Source organism: Neolamprologus multifasciatus, chromosome 16, assembly GCF_963576455.1.
Source record: "Neolamprologus multifasciatus chromosome 16, fNeoMul1.2, whole genome shotgun sequence".
In the NCBI taxonomy this organism is placed as follows: Eukaryota; Metazoa; Chordata; class Actinopteri; order Cichliformes; family Cichlidae; genus Neolamprologus; species Neolamprologus multifasciatus.
In genome coordinates, this window is record NC_140454.1 from 5,489,620 (window position 1) to 5,507,318 (window position 17,699).

At 40.5% G+C, this 17,699-nt stretch overlaps 1 protein-coding gene and 1 long non-coding RNA gene across 3 annotated transcripts in view; both read left to right on the top strand.

Annotated features, from left to right (window-relative positions):
* The window catches only part of LOC146500090 (uncharacterized), a 193,876-nt gene that overhangs the window by 122,680 nt on the left and 53,497 nt on the right, over positions 1-17,699 (top strand). The gene's annotated exons all lie outside the window — the stretch shown is intronic.
* LOC146500097 (putative ribonuclease ZC3H12C) overlaps positions 5,913-17,699 on the top strand; it is a 28,772-nt gene continuing 16,985 nt past the window's right edge. The window contains exon 1 of one of the 2 annotated variants that reach the window (XM_085135489.1): positions 5,913-6,214. The gene's annotated coding sequence lies outside the window, so the exon portion shown is untranslated. Of the gene's footprint in view, positions 6,215-10,600; positions 15,898-17,699 lie in introns of those variants that run through there. The other variant, XM_085135490.1, reaches the window with a different exon arrangement.

Here is a 17,699-nt window from a genome sequence, read left to right on the forward strand (position 1 = left end):
CCAGGTCAGTTTTGGTTTTAAATCCTGATTTGTATCAACTACCAGTTAACCCATATTAGTTCCTTTCATGTTAAGTTTCTTTTAGTTGTTCTAACTCTCTGATCAATATAAGTCCACTTAGTTCCAAAGCAATGGCACTTTTGCACAGCACTGCATGTATAGCATCAAGATATAACTGAAACCCACTGACTCTGGGAGTTGTCTGGCTTTTTAATGGATGGTTTTAACACCATTCAATACATCTGCAAGTTACATCGGGTGCAGACATTCATGTTCCCTCCATTATTCATCATCATCTTTGTCACTAGTTTGCTTGCAGTTATTTTTATTCATTAAATTAAGCAAAAAACTAGACTAACCAACTAATCTAAAACTAAGAAACACTAAAATATTACCTTAAATTTGAAAACCGGTTGAAAAAATATCCCCATTCAAAAATGTCAATTGACAATCACATTGGTTTAGGGAGTGATGATGTCACAAGGACGCCTTTAGAAACTTAGATCATTTGAAAATTTTGCATAAACAGGAGTGAGAAGCAGCAATTTTCAGTCGGTTTGTTCGCAGCAGTTGTTTTCTCAACCTTCAAATGTTCGACCAGAGAAACATTTGAAACATTTACAGAACAAAATTAAACAAACTGAAGAAGAGAAGCTTCAACTAGAGGAGAAGAGCAGACAATGGAATAGAAGCAGAAAATAAACACTTGGAAGAAAGACAAGACCAACAAACTAAGAATATGAAACACCAGCAGAGGCGTAATTTCCAGGGGGGTTAGGGGCGTTATGACCCCCCCAATATTCAGACCCAACCAATATAACCCCCCCCCCCCCCCCCCATAATAAAATTATGAATTATCTTGCATAAATAGGCTGTTAATTTTCTTTACTCACTTCAGGTATTACCAGCAAAATAGTTGCATGTTTAATCATCTGGGAATTCACCCAGATTTATTTATTTAGACAGAGATCTTGACCCCCCCCCCCCCCCCCCCCCCCCGATGTTCAGCACAAAGTTACGCCGATGAACACCAGTCTGACATAAACATTATTAATGACATTATATGTGGTTTTGTACAAAGTTCACTAATATTAAACATTTAGCAACAGCAACATAGTCACAATGTGACTTACGTGACTTCTGTGGTTTGCATGCAGCAGTCATTTTTTATGGTTCTATTGTCCCCTCCCCCCCATCTCTTTACCCTGTGTTCTTAAAAGTGAACACAGGGTAAAGAAACTTTTGACGAACACACAGTAACAGTGATATTTGTCTCCCTCTACTGGATAAACACTTTGTAACTTTAACATGTTAAGGACAGAGCAGAAACCATCCACCCCCTCTTTAATATTTGTGGAATTTATTTCACCCATAGGCAGTTTTTTACTTTGATGTTGTTGACATTAATTTCATGTTTTTATCGGCTTTTGAAATGGATAAAAATAAAAAACAGTAGCTTTAAACAATAATTAAATCTTTTCGATGATAGACTTTAGCTTATCCAGGAATTGAAATGCCTTTTCTAAACTTCTCAACATGTCACCCACATTATGTTAATAAAAAGGTTCAAGCTAACAAATAATTTAGTAATTAAATATAATATACAAAGAGGACGTTATGTGCAAGTGGGTGAGTTATATACATTGTATAAATAAAGAAAAAATAGAATACTCTGGGAATTTACAGCTAGTGTATATTGCGTGGAAAGGGTGTTAAAGTGTCTTGTGCCATAGTGAAGCCGGAAGGATCAGGATGATATGAGAATGTGGTAATGAGTCCTGTCTCACTCACTTATGGATGATTGGGATGGCCTCAGGATAAAAGCTCCTCTTGAGCCTCTGTGTTTTTGCTCGGATGATGTGGAACCTTCTGCCTGATTGCAGAAGCTGGAACAGTTTATTGCTGGGATGTGACGGATCCTTCAGTATCTGAGCTGCTCTAGTCCAGCATCTCCTGGTGTAAATGTCCTGTAGGGAGGGGAGAGCAGCCCTGCAGCAGCGTTCTGCCGTATGGATCAGTCTCTGAAGAGCTTTTTTTTATCCTTGACACAGCTGTTCACATACCAGGATGTGATGTTCTGTGTGAGGATGCTCTCCACAGCGCCTGAGGATAAGTCCTGAGGATCCTCGGAGAGACCCTGAACTTCCTCAGTTGTCGGACATGATGCAGGCGCTTATTCTGTTTTGTATTTTCTTATTTAATGCAAATGCTAATATAATACAAATATTACAAAGATTGTAAATGATTTCTTCTGCTTTGTCCTTGTCCATGTTATTAACATGTAGAGTTATACATGATTTTGTCCTGTAGAGGGAGACAAATATTACTGTTCCTGTGGGTTCATCTGCCTTCTTGACAGAATATTTGTCACAAAGTAAAGTTCCTTAAAAGTAAAGGGGAGACTGAAAACATCAGATTACTTGTTTTAAGTAATTAGCATTTTATATGTAGATACATAGATATAGATATATCGTCTTATTTATAAATTCCCAAGGGAACTCACAAGTGCAGATTTGTATCAATGGTGTGGAAATTGTTCTTGAACACAAGTTTCTTGGTGTGATAACAGATGATAAAATAAGATGGAAGTCTCATATAAGTCATACACATAACAAAGTTTCAAGTTTTGTATATCTTTTGATGTGTTACTGAGGTTATAAAAAAAAATACATGTAACAAATTGCAATGAACAACAGCACATAAACAGGAAGAAAAAGTGTAGGCTGATAGTTGCTAAGTAGTGGAAAGAGGGTGGGATTAAATAACCTTATGCTTCTTCTTACTCCTTTTTGAACATGTAAGACATTTATAATTAATTATTATTGATTTGTTTTCCTTTTGTTTTGCTTTGTTTGTTTGTCTCTTTTTCTCAGTTTTTGTTGTTATACTTTTTTAACTTGTTCAAAATAAAGATTGTATTCACTTCAGTTATATGGACTTGATTGTCTAAATGGTGGATTCAATAATGAAGTCTTCTGTTTTAAATGAAGAAATATCGGATTAAACTAACCTCAAACTTTAGATACCTTGTGTTTTATTCTTCTAAACACAGATACTCTGCATTAGGACGCATCTCCTTACTTAGTACCAGTGACTGTTGTTGTTCATCTTATTGTTCCTGTATTTTGCTTTGAGCATTTAAACATCACAGAATCTGTTCAAAGGAATACATTTCCACTTCCTTTTGTCTCTGAGCCAGAGAGAGGAGGTTCATGGCGCCATGTAAAAATAATTTGAAATTCTTACAGTTTTGATAATAAATTTTGAAAACCTATAATTGGCGCATATTTGTCTTCTCTCTCATAAAAAAAACCCTAAACATCGCAATTTTAACCTCTCAAAACAAGGCTTTCATAACATGTATGAGAAAACTGAAAACAGAAAATTGAAAGCTCAAATATGTCTGTGAAGGTTCTCAGTCATCCAGGTCATCGTAGTCAAAGGAGCTTGCAAAGAAAAGCGTCTGGACTTCTTTAAGTTACTTGAAGACGTTTCACCTCTCATCCGAGAAGCTTCTTCAGTTCTAAGGTCAAATGGTGGAGAGTCCCAGATTTAAACCTAGTGGGAGTTTCCCCCCACAGAGGGACAAAAGGACCCCCTGATGATCCTCTAATCGCCTGAGCCAAGGTGTGGAACTGGGTGTGGGTCCCAATCAGCCAGAGTTTCGGGTGAGTTCATTGTGAAACCTGGCCCCACCTTATCATGCGAATTCCTGAGGTCAGATGGTCCAGGATGTGAGTGGGCGTTAAGGCGTCTGGGAAGGATCTCAAAACTGGATTATAGATGGCAGAGAGTTGGTGTCGTAAACCACCGCCTCTGTTCAAAGATGGTCGCTCACAGTGGACATAGATGCTTCTTTCACTCCTCTTTCAAACCATCTGTCCTCTCTGTCCAAAATGTGAACATTGGCATCCTCGAAAAAGTGACCTTTATCCTTTAGATGCAGATGGACAGCTGAGTCTTGTCCTGTGGAGGTGGCTCTTCTGTGTTGTGCCATGCGCTTGTGAAGTGGCTGTTTGGTCTCTCCAATGTAGAGGTCTGGGCATTCCTCGCTGCACTGTACGGCATACACCACATTGTTAAGTCTGTGTTTTGGCGTTTTGTCTTTCGGGTGAACCAGTTTTTGTCTGAGTGTGTTGCTGGGTCTGAAATGCACCGGGATGTCATGCTTGGAGAAAACCCTCCTGAGTTTTTCTGATACACCGGCTACATAGGGGATGACAATGTTGTTGCGTCTGTCCTTCTTATCCTCCCTCGCTGGTGTCTGATCTTCTTTTCTGTGCCTCTTTGCTGACTTTAAAAACGCCCATTTAGGATAGCCGCACGTTTTGAGTGCTTCCTTTACATGTGTGTGTTCCTTCTTTTTCCCTTCAGGCTTAGAGGGAGCTCAAGCTCAAATACGTGAGCGAAATAATCGTATAGAAATCAGAAAAGCTTTAAGAGCACACTGGAAAATGAAGAAAAAGTCCTGCAGGCATGCAACAGAAGGCTTTATAAAAGGCATGCTGATGTCTCCAAACAGGTTGTTCTTGATGAAGATTGGAGACAAAACTATACCATAATAAACTGAAAGAAAGAAAGTAGAAGAAAATAACAATGTGTCTAAAGAAATTGATACTGTTCATGAAAATGGATGGATGGATTATACTTTGGATTATACAACTTATAATACTCCGTATCGGTATCTTGGCTGGTAGGAGACTTTTTCTGTGCTTTCACAGCTTGAGGGGCTGCGGTCAAAGCTTGTTAAGGAACAGACTTTGCATCAGCAGAATAGTGAACTTAGAGCAGAGATCGACAGCCTCAGGATTTTAACTTCTGCCCTCCAAGCTGAAAATTGAAAAAAAAAAAAGAACATTACACAGCACGACAACATCCTGTAAAAAGAAGTGAATAAACCAAAAAAGAAAATGAGAGGCTCTGCAAGAGCAATGCGAGAATGTATGCAGACAATGAGATGCTCTAAAAACAGAACTCAGCAATTTCACAGACTCAGTAAGAACACGGTGGGTAAGCTCAGACTCAGAAAGCACCTTTTATGAGCAACTACTCAAAGAAATCACGTAGATCTCTGATTTTGAATCTGGGCAACATGGTAACGAACCTAAACTTCGTGAAAGAAGGTTAGCACGTCAGTGTACTGTGTGAAGTCTGGCTTTATTATGTTGCATTTGCTTTACACCAGGTGCTCTATTTTACCCCTAATCTCAAAAATTAGCTTAAATTGGCATTTAGTTCAAATTACAGTTACACAAAACCTCAACCAGTCCTGCAGATGGCTGCCCCAACCTGAGCATGGTTCTGCTGGACATTTCCTTTTAAACCAGTTTTTTCTTCCCACTGTTGCTTGGTCACATTCGATCGTTGGGTTTTGCTTTTTTTTTTTTTCAGGTTTTTTTTTTTCAGGTTTTTTTTTTTTTTGTGCTTTGTTTAATATTGTCGTGTCTTTATCTTACAATATTAGACAGTTCAATTAAATTTTTTTAGTTTTCCATTTCAAAAATTGCTTGTATGCAATATATGTGCTGCCTTTAGTACCTATAGTATTAGGGGGGAAACGTAGTCATGTTTCCAGAATTTAGGTATTGAAAGGTTTTCCAAATAATGGTTGAAGTGACCTCCCTCGTAGTAGGTCAAGTCTGTCTGAAACTCCTTCATAGACTATCCCTGTAAGGAGTGTTGTTTTTCTTTTTGTCTGTGGTAAATTAAAGAAGAAATTCAAACATTTTGCCCTTTTTTTTTTTCAAGAACACACTTTACATGTAATAACAAAGCAGTTCAAATTTTTAAGCACTTATATTGAGATCATCACTGAAAAGTACAACACATCGTCACTAAGAATAGACTTATGTAGGCTTTGATGTGCAAATAGTGTGAAATCATTCAATGCACAAACTGGAGCATAAAGTGACATATTTTGTGAATATGCTTTCACAATAGACTGTGAGGCGTAGCAATATCGTCTCTGGAGCAAAGTGCAAGAAACAGATTTCATGCAGATGCAGATCATGGCCGCTAGGTGGAGACTCTCAGGCAGCCACAAGGAAACGCTCACTGCTCGGCTGTTCTGTAGATTTCCTCTCTGACAACCACGAGATCCCGAGAGCAGCAGCGTCAGCATGCAAACTTTGCACTACCATGAGAGTTTTTACAAGGACACTTGTCGTGACATGTGATGGAGAATGAATTCAACACGGGAGGATGCTACGATAAAGTAAGTGGACATTATTTTGTTTTTAACAAGATATACAGTAATGAATAGTCATCGTTAACGACATGCATAAGAAATGAAATACTATATCATGAAATACTACATATAATAAGGATCATATATGAATCTTTTCACACTGCCTGAACAAAAATGCACCAAAAGATTCCTCACTGATTCTCGGTGCAGTTTACATTTAGGGAAAACAGAAGATATCAGTAAACTAAATCATTATAAAAACTGGGACCAAGAATACAGTAGGCACAGGACATATTTTAACTTCAGTAAAATCAATATGAAGTCGGTGTAGCATCACAGACATGTCCAAAGATCGTTAATAGATATATGGGACAGGTGTGTAGTTATTCTATGTTGGGTTTTTAAAAAAAACCAAATAAATATTTCTTTAAAGTGACAGTGCTGAATGAACTCATGCTCAGTGCAGCTTATAGTCTGCGGACACAAGTGCAGTATACAATATAATTAGCTAATGTTGGGATAAAATTTACTTACTAAAATAATTCCTCATTAAGTATATTCAGTTTCCCTGTTCGTGAACACATACAAACACACTGCCACTCACTTTCTCACTAAGCCCTTTGTGCTCAAACATGTCATCTAAGCTGGGAGCTTGATGAGTTGAGCAGGAACAGGAAAAACTGATCTGTGGCACAAAGGCAAACGGTTGTGAAGAGGTCATGGATTTTCTACACAATTTGTGGCATAATTTTAAGATTCTTGTAGTTGTTGATTTGAGGTATAATCATGTTGGGCATTTGCACTATACACTGCAGATGGGCACAGCAAACGTTAATAAAGGAATGAAGGAAGGAAGGAAGGAAGGAAGGAAGGAAGGAAGCCTGAATTATTAGGTTCTGGTGAGTGCTGTGTTATGCGATAAATGGCCATCTTTAGACATTATCAGCTAATAATGTCATGTCAGCCACAAACTACACTATGTGTAAAATATTAGAATTTAAAAAGCAACTGAAGCACAAACTTCATGAGTGGGATGCACCGCACAGCAGACCATAACTTTATTCAGGTATTGCAGTTAAAAATGCTCCAGAAGGCACCAACACCACAAGTAAAGAGATGTAGCTGAGTGATTTGAATTAGCTGCTTGTGTTGTAGTTTAAAAAAATATAATAACTGTGCATGAGATGATTTTATGAAGGGGGGAATAGACTATAGAGAGTTTTACATCAAACCGTTAAGCATAGCTGATGCTGAATTATGAAGACTGGCTAATTTTTGGAGGCTTACTCGTGTGACTTTTAGAGAAACTTAATTTTTTTCCACTTCAGTGATGTCTTCACTTTTTCAGCCACAGAGGTTTACACTTGATTTGCACTCATACATCCTCTGCATATGTCCCCAAATGACCTTTTACCTCCTTCGCCTGCTGCACTGAGCTCCAGACATGACTGTGGCCCGCCAGGCAGAGCATGTGTGTGTCTGTGTAAATATGCATGTGTTAGCAGAAGTAGGACCACGGCACGCTCCCATTGAAAAGAAAGGGTGATGGTAAGGCCAGAGGTCTCTGTGGATGACGTTTGGCCCGGCAGCTGCTGGAGCTGCTCCATGCTTTTGTTTCTCTGTGACCCCTCTGACCCGGCACTCGCCCTGATGTCAAACACACACACACACTTTCACACACCTGCACATAGTCAGACACATGACCCCGCATACACACACACACACATGCAAGGATGTGCAGGCATATATGTAAATTTGATTATTTGCTAAAGCGCCCTGTAGACACATACACACACAACGGTGCTCAATAGGCCAGGCCCTGTGGGGACGATCCATCATGACTTAATCACAGAGCTGTGAATTTATGTGTGAAACACCGTGTACATGTGTCTGATTCACTTTATGTAGCATTAAGAAATTCGTTTTGCTTCAGATCATTCCCATATTTTTTCTTCTAATTCTCACAGAGTGCTCGAAATCCCGCTAGCATGACCATAAACATCAAAAGACTCGGAACATTGAAGTAGTTCTGCAGGTAGCAGCTTGAAAATTGCCACAGGTAATTGGCAATACAGAAATATGGATGTTGTAGCACTCTTATCGCTCTTCAGTTCTTTAGAAACAGGGGTGCACCGACAGGTCACCGCTGTCGACTGTTTGACTGATATTAGCCTGCAGGTAAAAAGGACCTGTATCAGTGTCAGTTGCTGATATTTCTCCGTCGAGTCGTGGCGAGCTTTGCTGGTAGCCAAGTCGTGCGTTGTGTGCCATTATAATTTGGTTTGTAATTTCCCAGCAAACAGTTCAATCTGATGCAGTAATATATTGCCAGTGTATGTTTCAGTCTTTAACCGCTTTCTGACAAACCAACAGTGGAAATTATCCTCGGTTACGGCCCTAATGTGCTTTTTAAAACTACAATTCCAAAGATGCTAGCCAAGTTGCCACAGAGGTTTTATTGGCCTCAGTTATGTGGTAAATCTCAGTAATGTGTGGCGGTAGAATCACTCCATCTCCATTACACCAAATACAAGCCTGCAGGAAACAGCAGGTGGTGTGTGTGCGCACTAACATGTTTTCATGCTGCCTCCTTAAGTGACCCAGAGGGCACTGGCCTGAAGGCCAACCTATTGTTCTTTCAAAGTCCTGAGTGACCCCATCCCCCCCCCCCCCCCCACACACACACACACACACTGGTTTGTTTGACTTCCCTCTTCATAGGTAGCAGCATGTGTAGAGCCTGTTAGCATAGTATTGTATGTGTGTGCGCGTGTGTGTCATCGATACCAGCTGGACTACCTCTTCCCCTGCCTGTTTCCACCCCTCAGGCCTTGTTAAAGGGCTGGAGTAATCCTTGCAGCCTGGATCAGTGTACTGTTTGAAGATCTGCTGCAGACCCTGCTCCTGGCACTTACTCAGCCCTCAGCGTGGATTACCTTTACACCCACACTTATTTCTGTCCTTTTTGCTCTGTCCTTATTTGTTTTGATTACTTAGATCATTTATTTTAGAGTAAAAAGGACTCAACTGGATATTCACTGTTCAAGGACATTAGAATAATCTTTTAATGGAGGTACTCAGGGTGGTGTAGACAGGTTAAAGGCTATTTAAAGTAATCTGCAATCAGAGCTCCAGAACTCTGAAGTGAAACGCACACGACACAGACCAGCATGTTTGGTGCAGCATCAAAGATTATAACAGACATCTCTAAAAGTTTAAATTTACCCAGGTTGAAGGTTTAATTTTCCTGTTGGAACTCATTCGATACTGCAGAATGCTGAAAAGGAGTAAAATGTGTTTTAATACAGTCCTAGTCTTACAAAAAAGTAGTTTTAAATAGTAAAGATGTGATATGATGGTGCAGAATTAGGTGAATTAGATTGGAAATGTGTACCTGTGAAATGCAGGCCACGTTTGATATTGATTCAATCACCAGTTGTTATTATTCATCCAGATATAGGTTGGGACATGTATTAACCCATAGTTATATCATCCAGTTGTGCTGTTTTACATGGTGGTTTTCAGTATAGAGTTGATATGTTCCCTTCTTGTCTGTATTTCCTTATCTGAATTTTAAACTCAACAAGACTCAGTGCAAACTAACCATAGAAATCCTTTGTAGAGGAACCACTTTGTAGTGACCGACTATCAGACATGAGTGAGATCCTGTTCCAAAGCTGGGTAGAATATAGACGAACAACACAAATATGGATTTTCTGGATTATGGACACAATATAGAAATCGCTGATTAAAACACAAACCCCCAATTTTCAAAATGCTTTTAAGAACAGATGCATCAACCAAACTCTGACTCAGACGTGCAGTAACAGGCTTTACTGTCATGGCTGTGATCTTTATGTCAGATTAGGTAGCGCTTCCATATGCTTCCTCCTTTGTCTGAGGCAGAAATGCTGCTCAGGTCAAACAAAACTACTCGGATTTATCTTGTGTACACAGCGGCGGCGGCAGCTACTACACCGCGCAACACTCTGCCGTGCTACACTTCGACAGGGTTGGTAAGGTGCAGGCAGGCGGCCGGGAGCAGGACACCTGTTCATCCTGCGACTTGAAGCAGATGGTCCACATGGCGCCTGCTCCCCCGAGGGGAAAAACTGTCAGCTGAGCCCCAATTAAGGAGTCACTGCAAGTCATAGGGGAGCGGGGAGTGGGGGTGGATGATAGAGACTAGAGAGGAAAATCAGTCTGATAATCAAATAACTGTGACGTGATAATTGAACAAATCGGACTGTGGAATTAAAAGACATGATGCTGCTGGTTTAGTTAGGAGCCCTTCTTTACTTTACTAATTACTAACCCCCCGACATGTGAGTCATCCAATCAGCATACACAGATATATGATATACTTAGCTATGCTTTTGTCACTTGAAACTAAGCAGTTTGTTTTTCCAAGTAAAAAAAAGTTAATTAAAGATAATTTAATTGGACGTTTTTCTTTATGGTGAATTGGAAAGACTTATGTGAGAAAAGTGTGCCATATTGAAAAGATGCATCCTTTTAAGTAAATCTGTGCAGTCACTTCAAAGTCGCAAAGGTTTAAAAGGGAAAAACCAAAATGTGTAGTCACAGTGTATTCATATCTGCAGTAAATAGTCACACAAAGTTCTGCTTTTGATTGCTTTTCTCTTAGCCCGTTTGAGTCGGTTGTTTTTGCTGGCTTAAATTCCCTTCTCAAACAGTTTCACATAATCCAGGTCAAAGTTGTGTTGCCTTTTGTTCAGATGCAGCTTTTTTTTATCTGAAGGGATGTTTGTTGTGTTTTTTAAAAATGCTTCTTTAGTTTGTTGTGAAGGTTAGAGTTCGCCAACTGTCCCCAAGTGTCTAAACAGAGCTTTGCAGTTCACACACCTACACGCTGTAGCTGTGTGAACTGTCACTTGTTTCAGAAATGGGTGGAACAGCCGGTCTCCTCTGCTCTTGGTTTTTAAGCTTGGTATTTGTTGCAGGGAACACAGAAGCAATAACAGACAAAAAACTTTGCTGAAGCGAAACCTTGTTTAAAACAATTAAACCATTGTCATCCGTGGAGGTTTCTTTCTTTACGTATGCTTGGCCTCTTTTCCCCCGTGCAAACATCCTATATGTTTGCACGGGCCTAAGCTAGGATCCAGTTTAGGCATAAAGTTAATCCTGTCAGGGAATGTTTTTTTTGGAGGCTTTTTGGAGGGCGAAACCTATCAGTAGCCTCTGGATTGGTTGAATTATTATTTTCCCTTTAAAGATGTGGGAGGATAAATCTCAGATTTTAATTTAGTTTCATTTTATAGCTCCAAATCACAACAACAGTCGACTCCAAGGCGCTTAAAGTTACAATAACACAGATTTCTCGGCGTAGGGGCTGTTGACATCCCCAGACTAGCTGTACTTTAAGACAAGTTGCCTTTGTGATACTTTTTCTCTTTTCTAAAGGTCATCGCTAATCATCTGTGCTAGTGAATCATGATGGCTAACGCCGCATACAATCCTTGCTGTCATTCAGAGCCTTTGAATTTCCCATCATCCAGGAACCATGCAAACTGGGGACTGGACTGGGGCTCTCTTTGACAGAGTTTTTTTGTTTTTTGAGGAAATGAGTGTGTTCAAAGCGTGTCCACAGTAGACAGTACAGTAACAATTCACACCATAAGGGAACCGACGGCTTAGACAATGGATAATACAATGAAGCATTTCTTTAGCAGAAGAAGTCCACATTTCACACTATAACTACCAGATATGTAGATGCCAGCACATAACACACCTTTATCCATCTGAGGTTTCAGTCATCATCGGCGATGACTCCAACTCAAATCAGTCAAAGAAAAAAAATCAGTCGAACTGACACACATTTAAAAAATAAAATAAACCCACACGGTTCCCAGAAAAGAATTTTTTTTCAACTTTGTCCAAAATATGGATTTATTTAAGGGACAGATTCAGAGTTAACGCCTGTGATGACTCAGAGGGTTCTTTGTTTGAAACACAAACTCTGCACCTACATCTTTTTAAAGTCTTCCCTGTAGAGGGAGTGACACCATTATGCTGCCTGTGTTTATCATGGGCGTACACAGAACAGGTATTCCTGCTTGATGTGGTCAGATTTGCATTTTAAGAACCAGTGATGCCTACTGTAAAAACATCGTGAGTGCTCAACCCTGAGGGATAAATTCTGAGGCTTTAGACAACAATGGGAGCAGGCCAACAGTTTTGCATGGCCTGGACTTTCCGGGTGAGCCAGGTTTGGCCGCTTTTTATGTTAAGTAATTTAAAGTAATTTTCCTGGATTAAGAACCATGTTTACCACATGTAAAGTTGTTTACCATGGGTTTTTCCTAAGCAAGCAAAGGGGGGCCTTATATATTTTTTCTCTTTTTGTTTTTGGAAGACAAAAGACAGAAGATTAACTGGCCAACCGAAAAGTAAAACAAAAAATAAGGGTCACTTAGAAAAGTTGAGACAAAGAGTGAGGGGGATGCATGTTGTGGATGGTGTAGGGAAGAAGTATGGGAAGTACGGGAAAGCATTGTCTTTGTAATAATTGTTGTTATTTTATTTATTAAGAGAGTTAAGAAAATGAAAGGAGATCTATTCATTTTTACTTTTGGGCTCTGATAAAGTAAAGTTCAATGTAATCTTTATTTATCTTGTATTGGTGGAGCGTGGGTGTCAAACATAAGGTCCGGGGTCCAGAGTTGGTGTGGGGTTAGAATTGGCCAGGCAAAGACTTGAATCTGGTGCATTGGACACTTTGGAAAATGTGAAGGAGGGCATAAAGTTTTGGACTTTTTAACATATTTTAGTTACATTTTTCAGCATTTTCTCCATTATCATTCATATTTCATTAAGCAAGATAAACAATTAAATAACAGAAAAGTTCCAGTTTTTTCACTGTTGACTATAGACAATTTTTTCACAATGGGTCTCCAACTAACAACATTTTCTGTGAATTAAGGGAAACTTTCTGTTTTATAGTTACAGGACAATCTGAGCAATGAGCTACTGTAATTTTTTCTGTAATTTTTCACATCTCTTAAAAACGTCATATTGAAAATTTCTTATATTATGTGGAAAATCTAGGACATACTGTTGGAGTTGCACTTCCTTTTCTTATATTAAGCTGTCTCAAAGATTTAATATGTGGTTAAACTTCTTCACACTGATAGAAAGGGGAAGTTCAGTGGTCCAGCGCCTTGAAGATCAAAGTGGACTGTATTTGACCCCTAATATGAAATTTGACATTCCCGGTGTAGAGGTTGAAGCCCCTCAGTATTAACGCCCCACCCTTTGAGCCAGCTTTCTTCTAATTGGCTGCCCCACAAAAACAGACGGTTTGAACAGCAGGTGGCTGCTGTGCATCCACAAAATTAGCCAAAGGGCTACTTTTCATTTTTAGTCCCCGATCAGACAAAAACAACAACTAAGAACACAGACGTACACACCAGATTGCAATTCAGTAGCGCACTTCTATATTTCCCACATTCCCACACACATTTGACAAGAATTAAATTTGCAGAGTCATGAAAAATTTATGAACTCCTCAAAGCAAAATAGGATCAAACCTGGGTCTAGTAGTATGCACCTAACCGAGTGTCTTGTTAGTGTAGCTTTAAGAGTGGCACGCCACATAAATGACTTTCCACTGAGACTGTGTGGGCTTAGCTGGAACATCTTCCTGACTGTCGTCCGCTGGCAATATTAACTGCATTTCAAATGGAAACATGCCGCATATGACTCTACACGAGACAAGACAGATTTTATCAAAGAGCCATTAAAGGTCAAAGCTCCACTACGTGAAGTTCAATTTGGATTTAAAGACCTGAGATTTGGTATTCAGATTTTTTTTTTCAAATAATTTCAGAAATTCGATTATGAAACGTCTCAAATTTCAACAACAAAGCTACTTTCAGCTCCTCCCTTATCTACAAGGGCTTGCCACAGCAGGTAGCTCCACCATGTTTGATTTGGCAGAGTTTTTTATATCGGATGAAATCCTGTCTACTCCCAGGATCTAACTGAGATCTTTTGCTTTTTGCTAGCCAGATGTGTATAGATGATGTGCACGTGTAAACAGTGTGATGTGAAAATAGCACTTGACCCCATAAAATGATCAGGAATGTTTGAACCATGGTCGCTGATGAAAGGAGCTGAGGGGTCTTTTTTCTAACCTAGACTTCTACGCAATTGGAAGTCTTTTTGCAACTAAAGCAGTCGCTCCTTGCTGGTCATTAAGGATACCTCCGGTTGGCTTAACTTTTCAGATTTTGACTCTGGTACACAGTCTGTTATTTATATGTCAATCAACGTTCCCTCGCTGACATCTACATTTAGATTAAAGGAATTTAATCTGCTCAGGAACATGGAGCACAATCTTCCCCTTAGGTGTTTGCAAACCTCACACAGAAATTGTTAAAGATTACGTTTGTTCACGGGATGTTTTAAAATGTGTTTTTATTATTCTCTGGAAAAATAAAATCGTAAATCTTCTATCTAAATGTGAAATGACTGGTTAACTTGAGCTGTTCAAGTCCAGCCCGACTTCCTTTGAGACTGAAAAATTCCTCCTGATTGTAATGACCGGGGTTTTTTTGTTTTTGTTTTTTTACTGCGTTAGTTTGGTGTCTTTTGCTCGCTGCAGCTTCCTTCCCCACCTGCTAACTTTCCATCAGAGAGATGCATACGCACTCGTAGGCGATCACACTCCTGACACCCATTTTGGGAAGCACACACTACTTTTAACATAATTGTCTCATTGTCTGAGTCAAGCCAGTCCTCCCACCATGAAACAAAGATGTAGAAGGCAACAGCCGTCTCCACCGAGCCAGGTGTTACGCAGGGCTCCATTCTGGGTGCTGTTTTTTCTTTCTTTCTTTTTTTTTTTACTCATTCTTTCTTGTTGTGTATCTGTTTGTGTGTGTGTGTGTGTTTGTGAGTGCATGTGCGTGTGTGTCTGGGTGTAATAGCTCTAAGGACGGTGTGTCCGCGTGCAGCTGCCCGCTGAGGGCCCTCCTTTGTGTCCCCCTCCCCTCTATTGTCAACTCATGCCTTCTCGTCCATTCATGGCTGATGGTCGGCGGATGGTCTGGTGATGTGTGCGTGTGTCTGTGAGGTTTGGGAGGGGTTGGGAAGGGGTGGAGTTACCCTACTACATCTCACAGTCCCCTTTTTTATTGGTGGAGAGGGGGGTGATTGGCGTGTGTACAGAAGGAGATTTGGCGAAGAGAGGAAAGTGAGCTGTGCGAGGAGATTTCTGTGCTCGTATTGGTGGGCAGACTCACAGTGAGGAGGGGACGGTAGGTGCCTTAAACTCCATCTGCTGTCAGTAACACTGCTAGCCCTGCAGCTTCAGGACACATCACTCTGCTTTGCAACAACAAAAAGAGAAAAAAAAGGAGAACTTCATGGTTGATCACTTAAGACTGCTGCCAGACTCGACCAGGAAACTCATTTTTTGCTCAGCCCCACTTGGACTGGCAGCTTTCTCCAGTTCTCTAGTGGATACAAGACATTTAACTTCCTTTTTTTTCCATTAAAAGGAAATCGGGCCATACTCCTGGGCTTAGTCCTCACCACCTTACTGGGTCATTTTCTTTTTTAAATCTTTCCCACTTTGAGCTTTGTTGCTGATATGATCCAGAGTAGCATGTCAGGAGACACTTTGTAGGAGTTCTCGGTTCTTCTGTGCTTTACTGCCTTGCTGTTTCTCAGGGAACTGTTCGGTAAGTCTTACTAATTTACTTTTGTGTGTTTAGCTTGGATTTGCGTTTGCCCGTTAAAGACGCTGATAACGCTGCTGTCATACTTCATCCTGGATTATCTGCAGTATTTTGATGTTTTTTTCACTCTTTTTTTTTATCATGAAATCTCTGTAACCATATAACCTAATGGTAAACATATGTGACAACAGTTAAAGCTGCACAGTCTTTGTTGATGTAACGCTCAAACGGGGACATTTATAGACAAATAATACCTGTTAGGTACTGAGTGTGATTTTTAGGACAGCGCAGTTCACTCTGGAAGGTTGTCGTATACATAAGCATTGCAGTCTGAGCTCACAAGTGAAATTAAGACAAGGCCGTTTGTGGTTTTAAATCAGGGCTCTTTGGGGGATTCCTTGGGTTTCCCCCCTCGACGGGTCATTGGTTAGGTTTCACTTCAATTAAATTAATGTAAACAAATGTAAACGAACGTTAGCAGGGTCTGGACTACTAAATGTCTCTGTATGATGGCCTTCAGTTGAGCAGCCAGGGCGGCAGAATCAGACTCTGCACAGCTTAGAGGTGAAACCGAGTGCTGCCCACTACCAAAGAAAGCCACATGACAGACAGTGGTGATATGTATCAATGAGGATGAATCTGGACACCACCAGTTGCAGTCAGGGAGGGTGTAGGAACAGGATGCTTTCAGGGAGGTCCCCTGTGGCTTCAGCAGGCATCTGTTGTCCCCACCACCACTCCCCCCAATCCTATATGCACCCCCACCCCCACTCTCCGAACCCCTCTTTGTCCCCCTCCCAGCCGGTCGCTGGCGTGGCAGACTGGGTCACTGCTGTACTCAGCCGGCAAATGGCAGCCATGCGGTGGCCCTGAGGGACTGGTCGGGGTCTTTCCTCAGGGGAGCTCATCCTTCCACCCCACACCCAAGGGGGCTAACCCGGGATCACAACACATATAATGATACGCACAGACCACTGTCAGGATGGGCAGGGTAGGTCAACGAAGTGCAGACTGCAGCATCTGCTCAGTATGGAAAGACTCTCAGCTTCCCCTCGACGAAACACTGACTCCCCGAAGTTTGGTAGACGAGTGATTCTTTCCAATAAAATACACAAAATTAAAATTCACAGTAGCTGACGGTTTGTGAGACTCTCTTTCTTTATTTTATCCAAATTGACTTAAAGGATCATTACAGTTCTTCAAGATTTTGATGCATGTAATTAAGTTTTTTAGGAGATTGATCAACGGCTATGCATGCTCAGCTAAATGGTTTAAGCTGATCTGTCACTGCAGCTCATCTTGTAATATATGGCTGCTCAAAAAAAACCCAGTATTAACCAAGAATTGCATTTTTTTTCACCTATCTCTGATATTACATATTCAAAAGAACAAAAAGGTTGGTGATTTGACACTGTGTGGTGGCAGAAGCTGAAAAACTCACCCTGTAACTAAATATAAAAACTATGTAAACTCTCTCCGTGTATATTAACACTATACAGTCATCTGATTGGCTGAGTTTCCTCCCTGCAACCAAGTCCACGTTTAACCAGGAGACAATTGCTTGTTTTCTGTACTTCAAGACGGGCTATTCTGGAGTGAACAGAAAGTTCATTCAAAACTAAAGTTTAGCATGTGTAGGGATCACGCCAGCTCTGAAACCACTAAGCTGTTGGAAGGCACCCACTCTTATTTTCATGTCGGCTGCACACCTGTGAATTATCTGCATCTTGCATTGTGGTGACGCTGTCATGTTACCAAAGACTGACAGATATACAAACACCTTCCAACGTACTCAAAAGTCTCCT